This window comes from Crinia signifera, unplaced genomic scaffold (assembly GCF_055691185.1).
Source record: "Crinia signifera unplaced genomic scaffold, ASM5569118v1 HAP2_SCAFFOLD_506, whole genome shotgun sequence".
Lineage (NCBI taxonomy): Eukaryota > Metazoa > Chordata > Amphibia > Anura > Myobatrachidae > Crinia > Crinia signifera.
In genome coordinates, this window is record NW_028142399.1 from 23,993 (window position 1) to 38,426 (window position 14,434).

General features: G+C 36.3%; 2 non-coding genes across 2 annotated transcripts; both read right to left on the minus strand.

The window, feature by feature from the left end:
- Positions 1 to 73, minus strand: TRNAK-UUU (transfer RNA lysine (anticodon UUU)). Its single transcript has one exon. It is a non-coding gene; the product is annotated as a tRNA-Lys (tRNA).
- A 13,972-nt stretch (positions 74 to 14,045) lies between these two features.
- Positions 14,046 to 14,118, minus strand: TRNAK-UUU (transfer RNA lysine (anticodon UUU)). Its single transcript has one exon. It is a non-coding gene; the product is annotated as a tRNA-Lys (tRNA).
- Between the last annotated feature and the right edge of the window lie 316 nt (positions 14,119 to 14,434).

A 14,434-nucleotide genomic window follows, 5' to 3' on the forward strand; every position in this document is an offset into this window, starting at 1 on the left:
CGCCTGAACAGGGACTTGAACCCTGGACCCTCAGATTAAAAGTCTGATGCTCTACCGACTGAGCTATCCAGGCACTGATGATCTCATTGTGCCATCCTAGAAAGTAATATTTTACTTGGAAAAGCTGTTTATCAAACGCACAACAGTATTGTTTAAAAAATCTCGCCCGAACAGGGACTTGAACCCTGGACCCTCAGATTAAAAGTCTGATGCTCTACCGACTGAGCTATCCAGGCTCTGGTAGGAAAATGATGCCAGTTTAGAAGGTTCTGCAAACTATAAAAAAGGGAAAATTTTAGTACGCAAAAATGGAATAAGATCTGTGTTACTGAAAGTATAAACTGAGAAGTTTGACTTGTAGGACCTCTTGACAAAACACAAATGATATGCCTCTAGGTTTACAGTGCAGATCATTAGATGCCATCAATATTAGCACCCTTCAAAAATGTCTTTCCATTCTAATAGATGAAGAAAATTGATTTGTTAATAGTTTAATTGAAATGCTGTGTGCCTCTCACAGTTCGATGAATTTGAGTCTCTGATGAAATGTAGCCTTCCAGATTTAATTTTTTACTGTACTACTTGGCGATGATTTAATTACTGCCTAAAGATGTTAATGTCTGCCAATTGAAAAGAGATCAAGTAGAGTCCAATGTAAAATGAGGCCAAATGATTGTCCATTATGTGGATATTTGAAATGTGACAAATAATGTACAGACTTTTCTTGGCTCAAAACATATTCTCCCTAGCTCATGTGATGAGGCTAAAACAAACCTAAATACTGAAGGAAAGAAGAATTAAATAAAGTTTTGCAGTTGTAAAACATTTGTTTCTGGAGATTATTTCAGATGAAATGACATTTAGCCTCTGCATATTCAATAGTTTCTTTATCATTTTAATGAGTGAAGACAATGAAATCAATAGTCCATTTAAAATTTTCACAGGAATTTGCCAGCCTGTACAGATACTCAATGAACAATGAGTATGAGAAGCAACAACAATTAAAAGATGCCTGCCTCAATGGGTGATTTTCCACTTTGCAAAGTTCTCCATTTCACAAAGAACAATCTGTTTTTAAAAAGATACTCGCCTGAACCGGGATATGCCAAAGAAAATTTTCTTTGTTGAAAACGGAAAAAGAGTTGTATTATTGATAGAGTAAACAGAGAAGTTTAGCTTTTAGAGTCTCTTGATGAAATATTTTTTCTGCATCTGACCTTATGCTGCAGATCATTAGATACCATAAATATACACGCCCAAACAGGGACTTGAACCCTGGACCCTCAGATTAAAAGTCTGATGCTCTACTGACTGAGCTATCCAGGCTCTGATGACCTCATTGTGCCATCCTAGAAAGTAATATTTTACTTGGAAAAACTGTTTATTAAACGCACAACAGTACTGTTTAAAAGGATCTCGACCAAACAGGGACTTGAACCCTGGACCCTCAGATTAAAAGTCTGATGCTCTACCGACTGAGCTATCCAGGCTCTGATGCTCTCATTGTGCCATCCCAGAAAGTAATATTTAATATAATAGCACTGATGAGCTCATTGTGCCATCCTAGAAAGTAATATTTTACTTGGAAAAGCTGTTTATTAAACGCACAACATTACTGTTTAAAAGGAACTCGACCAAACAGGGACTTGAACCCTGGACCCTCAGATTAAAAATCTGATGCTCTACCGACTGAGCTTTCCAGGCTCTGATGCTCTCTTTGTGCCATCCCAGAAAGTAATATTTTACTTGGAAAAGCTGTTTATCAAACGCACAACAGTATTGTTTAAAAAATCTCGCCCGAACAGGGACTTGAACCCTGGATCCTCAGATTAAAAGTCTGATGCTCTACCGACTGAGCTATCCAGGCTCTGGTAGGAAAATGATGCCAGTTTAGAAGGTTCTGCAAACTATAAAAAAGGGAAAATTTTAGTACGCAAAAATGGAATAAGATCTGTGTTACTGAAAGTATAAACTGAGAAGTTTGACTTGTAGGACCTCTTGACAAAACACAAATGATATGCCTCTAGGTTTACAGTGCAGATCATTAGATGCCATCAATATTAGCACCCTTCAAAAATGTCTTTCCATTCTAATAGATGAAGAAAATTGATTTGTTAATAGTTTAATTGAAATGCTGTGTGCCTCTCACAGTTCGATGAATTTGAGTCTCTGATGAAATGTAGCCTTCCAGATTTAATTTTTTACTGTACTACTTGGCGATGATTTAATTACTGCCTAAAGATGTTAATGTCTGCCAATTGAAAAGAGATCAAGTAGAGTCCAATGTAAAATGAGGCCAAATGATTGTCCATTATGTGGATATTTGAAATGTGACAAATAATGTACAGACTTTTCTTGGCTCAAAACATATTCTCCCTAGCTCATGTGATGAGGCTAAAACAAACCTAAATACTGAAGGAAAGAAGAATTAAATAAAGTTTTGCAGTTGTAAAACATTTGTTTCTGGAGATTATTTCAGATGAAATGACATTTAGCCTCTGCATATTCAATAGTTTCTTTATCATTTTAATGAGTGAAGACAATGAAACCAATAGTCCATTTAATATTTTCACAGGAATTTGCCAGCCTGTACAGATACTCAATGAACAATGAGTATGAGAAGCAACAACAATTAAAAGATGCCTGCCTCAATGGGTGATTTTCCACTTTGCAAAGTTCTCCATTTCACAAAGAACAATCTGTTTTTAAAAAGATACTCGCCTGAACCGGGAAATGCCATAGAAAATTTTCTTTGTTGAAAACGGAAAAAGAGTTGTATTATTGATAGAGTAAATAGAGAAGTTCAGCTTTTAGAGTCTCTTGATGAAATATTTTTTCTGCATCTGACCTTATGCTGCAGATCATTAGATACCATAAATATACACGCCCAAACAGGGACTTGAACCCTGGACCCTCAGATTAAAAGTCTGATGCTCTACCGACTGAGCTATCCAGGCACTGATGATCTCATTGTGCCATCCTAGAAAGTAATATTTTACTTGGAAAAGCTGTTTATTAAACGCACAACAGTACTGTTTAAAAGGAACTTGACCAAACAGGGACTTGAACCCTGGACCCTCAGATTAAAAGTCTGATGCTCTACCGACTGAGCTTTCCAGGCTCTGATGCTCTCTTTGTGCCATCCCAGAAAGTAATATTTTACTTGGAAAAGCTGTTTATCAAACGCACAACAGTATTGTTTAAAAAATCTCGCCCGAACAGGGACTTGAACCCTGGACCCTCAGATTAAAAGTCTGATGCTCTACCGACTGAGCTATCCAGGCTCTGGTAGGAAAATGATGCCAGTTTAGAAGGTTCTGCAAACTATAAAAAAGGGAAAATTTTAGTACGCAAAAATGGAATAAGATCTGTGTTACTGAAAGTATAAACTGAGAAGTTTGACTTGTAGGACCTCTTGACAAAACACAAATGATATGCCTCTAGGTTTACAGTGCAGATCATTAGATGCCATCAATATTAGCACCCTTCAAAAATGTCTTTCCATTCTAATAGATGAAGAAAATTGATTTGTTAATAGTTTAATTGAAATGCTGTGTGCCTCTCACAGTTCGATGAATTTGAGTCTCTGATGAAATGTAGCCTTCCAGATTTAATTTTTTACTGTACTACTTGGCGATGATTTAATTACTGCCTAAAGATGTTAATGTCTGCCAATTGAAAAGAGATCAAGTAGAGTCCAATGTAAAATGAGGCCAAATGATTGTCCATTATGTGGATATTTGAAATGTGACAAATAATGTACAGACTTTTCTTGGCTCAAAACATATTCTCCCTAGCTCATGTGATGAGGCTAAAACAAACCTAAATACTGAAGGAAAGAAGAATTAAATAAAGTTTTGCAGTTGTAAAACATTTGTTTCTGGAGATTATTTCAGATGAAATGACATTTAGCCTCTGCATATTCAATAGTTTCTTTATCATTTTAATGAGTGAAGACAATGAAACCAATAGTCCATTTAAAATTTTCACAGGAATTTGCCAGCCTGTACAGATACTCAATGAACAATGAGTATGAGAAGCAACAACAATTAAAAGATGCCTGCCTCAATGGGTGATTTTCCACTTTGCAAAGTTCTCCATTTCACAAAGAACAATCTGTTTTTAAAAAGATACTCGCCTGAACCGGGATATGCCAAAGAAAATTTTCTTTGTTGAAAACGGAAAAAGAGTTGTATTATTGATAGAGTAAATAGAGAAGTTCAGCTTTTAGAGTCTCTTGATGAAATATTTTTTCTGCATCTGACCTTATGCTGCAGATCATTAGATACCATAAATATACACGCCCAAACAGGGACTTGAACCCTGGACCCTCAGATTAAAAGTCTGATGCTCTACCGACTGAGCTATCCAGGCACTGATGATCTCATTGTGCCATCCTAGAAAGTAATATTTTACTTGGAAAAGCTGTTTATTAAACGCACAACAGTACTGTTTAAAAGTAACTTGACCAAACAGGGACTTGAACCCTGGACCCTCAGATTAAAAGTCTGATGCTCTACCGACTGAGCTATCCAGGCTCTGGTAGGAAAATGATGCCAGTTTAGAAGGTTCTGCAAACTATAAAAAAGGGAAAATTTTAGTACGCAAAAATGGAATAAGATCTGTGTTACTGAAAGTATAAACTGAGAAGTTTGACTTGTAGGACCTCTTGACAAAACACAAATGATATGCCTCTAGGTTTACAGTGCAGATCATTAGATGCCATCAATATTAGCACCCTTCAAAAATGTCTTTCCATTCTAATAGATGAAGAAAATTGATTTGTTAATAGTTTAATTGAAATGCTGTGTGCCTCTCACAGTTCGATGAATTTGAGTCTCTGATGAAATGTAGCCTTCCAGATTTAATTTTTTACTGTACTACTTGGCGATGATTTAATTACTGCCTAAAGATGTTAATGTCTGCCAATTGAAAAGAGATCAAGTAGAGTCCAATGTAAAATGAGGCCAAATGATTGTCCATTATGTGGATATTTGAAATGTGACAAATAATGTACAGACTTTTCTTGGCTCAAAACATATTCTCCCTAGCTCATGTGATGAGGCTAAAACAAACCTAAATACTGAAGGAAAGAAGAATTAAATAAAGTTTTGCAGTTGTAAAACATTTGTTTCTGGAGATTATTTCAGATGAAATGACATTTAGCCTCTGCATATTCAATAGTTTCTTTATCATTTTAATGAGTGAAGACAATGAAACCAATAGTCCATTTAAAATATTCACAGGAATTTGCCAGCCTGTACAGATACTCAATGAACAATGAGTATGAGAAGCAACAACAATTAAAAGATGCCTGCCTCAATGGGTGATTTTCCACTTTGCAAAGTTCTCCATTTCACAAAGAACAATCTGTTTTTAAAAAGATACTCGCCTGAACCGGGATATGCCAAAGAAAATTTTCTTTGTTGAAAACGGAAAAAGAGTTGTATTATTGATAGATTAAACAGAGAAGTTTAGCTTTTAGAGTCTCTTGATGAAATATTTTTTCTGCATCTGACCTTATGCTGCAGATCATTAAATACCATAAATATACACGCCCGAACAGGGACTTGAACCCTGGACCCTCAGATTAAAAGTCTGATGCTCTACCGACTGAGCTATCCAGGCTCTGATGATCTCATTGTGCCATCCCAGAAAGTAATATTTTACTTGGAAAATCTGTTTATTAAACGCACAACAGTATAGTTTAAAAGGATCTCGCCCGAACAGGGACTTGAACCCTGGACCCTCAGATTAAAAGTCTGATGCTCTACCGACTGAGCTATCCAGGCTCTGATGCTCTCATTGTGCCATCCCAGAAAGTAATATTTAATATAATAGCACTGATGAGCTCATTGTGCCATCCTAGAAAGTAATATTTTACTTGGAAAAGCTGTTTATTAAACGCACAACATTACTGTTTAAAAGGAACTCGACCAAACAGGGACTTGAACCCTGGACCCTCAGATTAAAAGTCTGATGCTCTACCGACTGAGCTTTCCAGGCTCTGATGCTCTCTTTGTGCCATCCCAGAAAGTAATATTTTACTTGGAAAAGCTGTTTATCAAACGCACAACAGTATTGTTTAAAAAATCTCGCCCGAACAGGGACTTGAACCCTGGACCCTCAGATTAAAAGTCTGATGCTCTACCGACTGAGCTATCCAGGCTCTGGTAGGAAAATGATGCCAGTTTAGAAGGTTCTGCAAACTATAAAAAAGGGAAAATTTTAGTACGCAAAAATGGAATAAGATCTGTGTTACTGAAAGTATAAACTGAGAAGTTTGACTTGTAGGACCTCTTGACAAAACACAAATGATATGCCTCTAGGTTTACAGTGCAGATCATTAGATGCCATCAATATTAGCACCCTTCAAAAATGTCTTTCCATTCTAATAGATGAAGAAAATTGATTTGTTAATAGTTTAATTGAAATGCTGTGTGCCTCTCACAGTTCGATGAATTTGAGTCTCTGATGAAATGTAGCCTTCCAGATTTAATTTTTTACTGTACTACTTGGCGATGATTTAATTACTGCCTAAAGATGTTAATGTCTGCCAATTGAAAAGAGATCAAGTAGAGTCCAATGTAAAATGAGGCCAAATGATTGTCCATTATGTGGATATTTGAAATGTGACAAATAATGTACAGACTTTTCTTGGCTCAAAACATATTCTCCCTAGCTCATGTGATGAGGCTAAAACAAACCTAAATACTGAAGGAAAGAAGAATTAAATAAAGTTTTGCAGTTGTAAAACATTTGTTTCTGGAGATTATTTCAGATGAAATGACATTTAGCCTCTGCATATTCAATAGTTTCTTTATCATTTTAATGAGTGAAGACAATGAAACCAATAGTCCATTTAAAATTTTCACAGGAATTTGCCAGCCTGTACAGATACTCAATGAACAATGAGTATGAGAAGCAACAACAATTAAAAGATGCCTGCCTCAATGGGTGATTTTCCACTTTGCAAAGTTCTCCATTTCACAAAGAACAATCTGTTTTTAAAAAGATACTCGCCTGAACCGGGAAATGCCATAGAAAATTTTCTTTGTTGAAAACGGAAAAAGAGTTGTATTATTGATAGAGTAAACAGAGAAGTTCAGCTTTTAGAGTCTCTTGATGAAATATTTTTTCTGCATCTGACCTTATGCTGCAGATCATTAGATACCATAAATATACACGCCCAAACAGGGACTTGAACCCTGGACCCTCAGATTAAAAGTCTGATGCTCTACCGACTGAGCTATCCAGGCTCTGGTAGGAAAATGATGCCAGTTTAGAAGGTTCTGCAAACTATAAAAAAGGGAAAATTTTAGTACGCAAAAATGGAATAAGATCTGTGTTACTGAAAGTATAAACTGAGAAGTTTGACTTGTAGGACCTCTTGACAAAACACAAATGATATGCCTCTAGGTTTACAGTGCAGATCATTAGATGCCATCAATATTAGCACCCTTCAAAAATGTCTTTCCATTCTAATAGATGAAGAAAATTGATTTGTTAATAGTTTAATTGAAATGCTGTGTGCCTCTCACAGTTCGATGAATTTGAGTCTCTGATGAAATGTAGCCTTCCAGATTTAATTTTTTACTGTACTACTTGGCGATGATTTAATTACTGCCTAAAGATGTTAATGTCTGCCAATTGAAAAGAGATCAAGTAGAGTCCAATGTAAAATGAGGCCAAATGATTGTCCATTATGTGGATATTTGAAATGTGACAAATAATGTACAGACTTTTCTTGGCTCAAAACATATTCTCCCTAGCTCATGTGATGAGGCTAAAACAAACCTAAATACTGAAGGAAAGAAGAATTAAATAAAGTTTTGCAGTTGTAAAACATTTGTTTCTGGAGATTATTTCAGATGAAATGACATTTAGCCTCTGCATATTCAATAGTTTCTTTATCATTTTAATGAGTGAAGACAATGAAACCAATAGTCCATTTAAAATATTCACAGGAATTTGCCAGCCTGTACAGATACTCAATGAACAATGAGTATGAGAAGCAACAACAATTAAAAGATGCCTGCCTCAATGGGTGATTTTCCACTTTGCAAAGTTCTCCATTTCACAAAGAACAATCTGTTTTTAAAAAGATACTCGCCTGAACCGGGATATGCCAAAGAAAATTTTCTTTGTTGAAAACGGAAAAAGAGTTGTATTATTGATAGATTAAACAGAGAAGTTTAGCTTTTAGAGTCTCTTGATGAAATATTTTTTCTGCATCTGACCTTATGCTGCAGATCATTAAATACCATAAATATACACGCCCGAACAGGGACTTGAACCCTGGACCCTCAGATTAAAAGTCTGATGCTCTACCGACTGAGCTATCCAGGCTCTGATGATCTCATTGTGCCATCCCAGAAAGTAATATTTTACTTGGAAAATCTGTTTATTAAACGCACAACAGTATAGTTTAAAAGGATCTCGCCCGAACAGGGACTTGAACCCTGGACCCTCAGATTAAAAGTCTGATGCTCTACCGACTGAGCTATCCAGGCTCTGATGCTCTCATTGTGCCATCCCAGAAAGTAATATTTAATATAATAGCACTGATGAGCTCATTGTGCCATCCTAGAAAGTAATATTTTACTTGGAAAAGCTGTTTATTAAACGCACAACATTACTGTTTAAAAGGAACTCGACCAAACAGGGACTTGAACCCTGGACCCTCAGATTAAAAGTCTGATGCTCTACCGACTGAGCTTTCCAGGCTCTGATGCTCTCTTTGTGCCATCCCAGAAAGTAATATTTTACTTGGAAAAGCTGTTTATCAAACGCACAACAGTATTGTTTAAAAAATCTCGCCCGAACAGGGACTTGAACCCTGGACCCTCAGATTAAAAGTCTGATGCTCTACCGACTGAGCTATCCAGGCTCTGGTAGGAAAATGATGCCAGTTTAGAAGGTTCTGCAAACTATAAAAAAGGGAAAATTTTAGTACGCAAAAATGGAATAAGATCTGTGTTACTGAAAGTATAAACTGAGAAGTTTGACTTGTAGGACCTCTTGACAAAACACAAATGATATGCCTCTAGGTTTACAGTGCAGATCATTAGATGCCATCAATATTAGCACCCTTCAAAAATGTCTTTCCATTCTAATAGATGAAGAAAATTGATTTGTTAATAGTTTAATTGAAATGCTGTGTGCCTCTCACAGTTCGATGAATTTGAGTCTCTGATGAAATGTAGCCTTCCAGATTTAATTTTTTACTGTACTACTTGGCGATGATTTAATTACTGCCTAAAGATGTTAATGTCTGCCAATTGAAAAGAGATCAAGTAGAGTCCAATGTAAAATGAGGCCAAATGATTGTCCATTATGTGGATATTTGAAATGTGACAAATAATGTACAGACTTTTCTTGGCTCAAAACATATTCTCCCTAGCTCATGTGATGAGGCTAAAACAAACCTAAATACTGAAGGAAAGAAGAATTAAATAAAGTTTTGCAGTTGTAAAACATTTGTTTCTGGAGATTATTTCAGATGAAATGACATTTAGCCTCTGCATATTCAATAGTTTCTTTATCATTTTAATGAGTGAAGACAATGAAACCAATAGTCCATTTAAAATTTTCACAGGAATTTGCCAGCCTGTACAGATACTCAATGAACAATGAGTATGAGAAGCAACAACAATTAAAAGATGCCTGCCTCAATGGGTGATTTTCCACTTTGCAAAGTTCTCCATTTCACAAAGAACAATCTGTTTTTAAAAAGATACTCGCCTGAACCGGGAAATGCCATAGAAAATTTTCTTTGTTGAAAACGGAAAAAGAGTTGTATTATTGATAGAGTAAACAGAGAAGTTCAGCTTTTAGAGTCTCTTGATGAAATATTTTTTCTGCATCTGACCTTATGCTGCAGATCATTAGATACCATAAATATACACGCCCAAACAGGGACTTGAACCCTGGACCCTCAGATTAAAAGTCTGATGCTCTACCGACTGAGCTATCCAGGCTCTGGTAGGAAAATGATGCCAGTTTAGAAGGTTCTGCAAACTATAAAAAAGGGAAAATTTTAGTACGCAAAAATGGAATAAGATCTGTGTTACTGAAAGTATAAACTGAGAAGTTTGACTTGTAGGACCTCTTGACAAAACACAAATGATATGCCTCTAGGTTTACAGTGCAGATCATTAGATGCCATCAATATTAGCACCCTTCAAAAATGTCTTTCCATTCTAATAGATGAAGAAAATTGATTTGTTAATAGTTTAATTGAAATGCTGTGTGCCTCTCACAGTTCGATGAATTTGAGTCTCTGATGAAATGTAGCCTTCCAGATTTAATTTTTTACTGTACTACTTGGCGATGATTTAATTACTGCCTAAAGATGTTAATGTCTGCCAATTGAAAAGAGATCAAGTAGAGTCCAATGTAAAATGAGGCCAAATGATTGTCCATTATGTGGATATTTGAAATGTGACAAATAATGTACAGACTTTTCTTGGCTCAAAACATATTCTCCCTAGCTCATGTGATGAGGCTAAAACAAACCTAAATACTGAAGGAAAGAAGAATTAAATAAAGTTTTGCAGTTGTAAAACATTTGTTTCTGGAGATTATTTCAGATGAAATGACATTTAGCCTCTGCATATTCAATAGTTTCTTTATCATTTTAATGAGTGAAGACAATGAAACCAATAGTCCATTTAAAATATTCACAGGAATTTGCCAGCCTGTACAGATACTCAATGAACAATGAGTATGAGAAGCAACAACAATTAAAAGATGCCTGCCTCAATGGGTGATTTTCCACTTTGCAAAGTTCTCCATTTCACAAAGAACAATCTGTTTTTAAAAAGATACTCGCCTGAACCGGGATATGCCAAAGAAAATTTTCTTTGTTGAAAACGGAAAAAGAGTTGTATTATTGATAGATTAAACAGAGAAGTTTAGCTTTTAGAGTCTCTTGATGAAATATTTTTTCTGCATCTGACCTTATGCTGCAGATCATTAAATACCATAAATATACACGCCCGAACAGGGACTTGAACCCTGGACCCTCAGATTAAAAGTCTGATGCTCTACCGACTGAGCTATCCAGGCTCTGATGATCTCATTGTGCCATCCCAGAAAGTAATATTTTACTTGGAAAATCTGTTTATTAAACGCACAACAGTATAGTTTAAAAGGATCTCGCCCGAACAGGGACTTGAACCCTGGACCCTCAGATTAAAAGTCTGATGCTCTACCGACTGAGCTATCCAGGCTCTGATGCTCTCATTGTGCCATCCCAGAAAGTAATATTTAATATAATAGCACTGATGAGCTCATTGTGCCATCCTAGAAAGTAATATTTTACTTGGAAAAGCTGTTTATTAAACGCACAACATTACTGTTTAAAAGGAACTCGACCAAACAGGGACTTGAACCCTGGACCCTCAGATTAAAAGTCTGATGCTCTACCGACTGAGCTTTCCAGGCTCTGATGCTCTCTTTGTGCCATCCCAGAAAGTAATATTTTACTTGGAAAAGCTGTTTATCAAACGCACAACAGTATTGTTTAAAAAATCTCGCCCGAACAGGGACTTGAACCCTGGACCCTCAGATTAAAAGTCTGATGCTCTACCGACTGAGCTATCCAGGCTCTGGTAGGAAAATGATGCCAGTTTAGAAGGTTCTGCAAACTATAAAAAAGGGAAAATTTTAGTACGCAAAAATGGAATAAGATCTGTGTTACTGAAAGTATAAACTGAGAAGTTTGACTTGTAGGACCTCTTGACAAAACACAAATGATATGCCTCTAGGTTTACAGTGCAGATCATTAGATGCCATCAATATTAGCACCCTTCAAAAATGTCTTTCCATTCTAATAGATGAAGAAAATTGATTTGTTAATAGTTTAATTGAAATGCTGTGTGCCTCTCACAGTTCGATGAATTTGAGTCTCTGATGAAATGTAGCCTTCCAGATTTAATTTTTTACTGTACTACTTGGCGATGATTTAATTACTGCCTAAAGATGTTAATGTCTGCCAATTGAAAAGAGATCAAGTAGAGTCCAATGTAAAATGAGGCCAAATGATTGTCCATTATGTGGATATTTGAAATGTGACAAATAATGTACAGACTTTTCTTGGCTCAAAACATATTCTCCCTAGCTCATGTGATGAGGCTAAAACAAACCTAAATACTGAAGGAAAGAAGAATTAAATAAAGTTTTGCAGTTGTAAAACATTTGTTTCTGGAGATTATTTCAGATGAAATGACATTTAGCCTCTGCATATTCAATAGTTTCTTTATCATTTTAATGAGTGAAGACAATGAAACCAATAGTCCATTTAAAATTTTCACAGGAATTTGCCAGCCTGTACAGATACTCAATGAACAATGAGTATGAGAAGCAACAACAATTAAAAGATGCCTGCCTCAATGGGTGATTTTCCACTTTGCAAAGTTCTCCATTTCACAAAGAACAATCTGTTTTTAAAAAGATACTCGCCTGAACCGGGAAATGCCATAGAAAATTTTCTTTGTTGAAAACGGAAAAAGAGTTGTATTATTGATAGAGTAAACAGAGAAGTTCAGCTTTTAGAGTCTCTTGATGAAATATTTTTTCTGCATCTGACCTTATGCTGCAGATCATTAGATACCATAAATATACACGCCCAAACAGGGACTTGAACCCTGGACCCTCAGATTAAAAGTCTGATGCTCTACCGACTGAGATATCCAGGCACTGATGATCTCATTGTGCCATCCTAGAAAGTAATATTTTACTTGGAAAAGCTGTTTATTAAACGCACAACAGTACTGTTTAAAAGGAACTTGACCAAACAGGGACTTGAACCCTGGACCCTCAGATTAAAAGTCTGATGCTCTACCGACTGAGCTTTCCAGGCTCTGATGCTCTCTTTGTGCCATCCCAGAAAGTAATATTTTACTTGGAAAAGCTGTTTATCAAACGCACAACAGTATTGTTTAAAAAATCTCGCCCGAACAGGGACTTGAACCCTGGACCCTCAGATTAAAAGTCTGATGCTCTACCGACTGAGCTATCCAGGCTCTGGTAGGAAAATGATGCCAGTTTAGAAGGTTCTGCAAACTATAAAAAAGGGAAAATTTTAGTACGCAAAAATGGAATAAGATCTGTGTTACTGAAAGTATAAACTGAGAAGTTTGACTTGTAGGACCTCTTGACAAAACACAAATGATATGCCTCTAGGTTTACAGTGCAGATCATTAGATGCCATCAATATTAGCACCCTTCAAAAATGTCTTTCCATTCTAATAGATGAAGAAAATTGATTTGTTAATAGTTTAATTGAAATGCTGTGTGCCTCTCACAGTTCGATGAATTTGAGTCTCTGATGAAATGTAGCCTTCCAGATTTAATTTTTTACTGTACTACTTGGCGATGATTTAATTACTGCCTAAAGATGTTAATGTCTGCCAATTGAAAAGAGATCAAGTAGAGTCCAATGTAAAATGAGGCCAAATGATTGTCCATTATGTGGATATTTGAAATGTGACAAATAATGTACAGACTTTTCTTGGCTCAAAACATATTCTCCCTAGCTCATGTGATGAGGCTAAAACAAACCTAAATACTGAAGGAAAGAAGAATTAAATAAAGTTTTGCAGTTGTAAAACATTTGTTTCTGGAGATTATTTCAGATGAAATGACATTTAGCCTCTGCATATTCAATAGTTTCTTTATCATTTTAATGAGTGAAGACAATGAAACCAATAGTCCATTTAAAATATTCACAGGAATTTGCCAGCCTGTACAGATACTCAATGAACAATGAGTATGAGAAGCAACAACAATTAAAAGATGCCTGCCTCAATGGGTGATTTTCCACTTTGCAAAGTTCTCCATTTCACAAAGAACAATCTGTTTTTAAAAAGATACTCGCCTGAACCGGGATATGCCAAAGAAAATTTTCTTTGTTGAAAACGGAAAAAGAGTTGTATTATTGATAGATTAAACAGAGAAGTTTAGCTTTTAGAGTCTCTTGATGAAATATTTTTTCTGCATCTGACCTTATGCTGCAGATCATTAAATACCATAAATATACACGCCTGAACAGGGACTTGAACCCTGGACCCTCAGATTAAAAGTCTGATGCTCTACCGACTGAGCTATCCAGGCTCTGATGATCTCATTGTGCCATCCCAGAAAGTAATATTTTACTTGGAAAATCTGTTTATTAACCCCTTCCCGACATTTGACGTACATTTACGTCATGGTCGGGAAGCACTTCCCGACACATGGCGTAAATGTACGTCATGGATTTAAACTGTCACCGCGTCTATAGACGCGGTGACAGTTTCAACATGTCTGCTGTCCCTGACAGCAGACATGTCCGTGCATGCCCAGGGGGGGCTGCGATGCCGCCCCCCTGTCGGCGATCGCTGTGATTGGCTGTTCAGTGTGAACAGCCATTCACAGCGTTTTCCTGTGTCAC